Raw genomic sequence first — 1,204 nt, 5'->3', positions numbered from 1 at the left:
TGGCTTATTTCACTTAACATAATGTCTTCCAGGTTCATCTATGTTACCTAATGACAGGATTTTCTTCTTTTTAAAGTCTGAATAGTTTTCCTTTGTGTATATATTTTTTCATGAACACGAGTCTTAATTTCTTTGAGATAAATGCTCAGGAATGCAAGTGCTAGGTCTTATGATAGTTGCATGTTTAGTTATTTAAGAAAATTCTAAACTGATCACTTCTCAGCCTTTTGGCTAAGATCAAGTGTAGAAAATACTAAACTGTTTTCAGAGTGGCTATAGCATTACACATTCCTATCATCAATGTATGAGTTATCCAGTTTTCCCTCTTTTCTAATGTATGTATTTAGTGCTATTACTTTCTTTCTTAGTACTGCTTCAGCTGTGTCTCACAAATTTTGACATTTTCTATTTTCATTTTCATTCTATTTAATGTATTTTTATTTCTCTTGAGACTTCCTTGTTGATACATTTTTTTATGTCCTTTGTTTCCAGGTGTTTGGGGATTTTCTTGCTATTTCTCTGTTATTGATTTTCAGTTTCATTCATTGTTGGAGAACACATTCTGTATGATGTCAATTCTTCTGAATTTGTTGAGGTTGTTTTCATGGCTTGGGACATGGTGTATCCTAATATGTGTTTTGTGGGCACTGAGAAAATATGTGTATCATGCTGTTGTAGGGTGAAGTGTTCTATAAATGTCAATTACATCTTGTTGGTTGATGGTTTTTCTGAGGTTTTCTATATTCTTGTTGATTCTCTGTCTACTTGTTTATCAGTTGTTGAGAGAAGAGTGTTAAAGGCTCCAACTATATTGCAATTTCTTTATTTCTCCTTTCAGTTTTATCAAATTTTGCTTCACATAATTTGCAGCTGATTTATTTGGTACATACACATGTAGGATTGCTATGCCTTAGTGGATTGACCCTTTTATCATTATATAATGTGTCTGTGACTGGTAACTTTCTTTGCTCTAACATCTATATTATCTGGTATTAATACAGTTACTCCTTTTATTATTGTCTTCATGGTATATCTTTTTCCATTCTTTTATTTTCAACCTGCCTTTGTCATTATACTGTATTTGAAGTGAGTTTCCTGTAAACAGTATATAGGTGGTTCATATTTTAATACACTCTGCTGATCCCTATCTTTAATTTGGTGCATTTAGATCATTTACATTTAATATAAATTATTTATGTGCTGC

At 31.6% G+C, this 1,204-nt stretch overlaps 1 pseudogene; it reads left to right on the top strand.

The window, feature by feature from the left end:
- Positions 1–211: 211 nt before the first annotated feature.
- LOC119469779 lies at positions 212–344 on the top strand (annotated as a pseudogene).
- The last annotated feature ends 860 nt before the right edge of the window (positions 345–1,204 follow it).

Source organism: Cebus imitator, unplaced genomic scaffold, assembly GCF_001604975.1.
Source record: "Cebus imitator isolate Cc_AM_T3 unplaced genomic scaffold, Cebus_imitator-1.0 Scaffold830, whole genome shotgun sequence".
NCBI lineage: Eukaryota > Metazoa > Chordata > Mammalia > Primates > Cebidae > Cebus > Cebus imitator.
The sequence above is the reverse complement of the archived record's forward strand: the minus strand, read 5'-3'. Positions and strand labels throughout refer to the sequence as shown.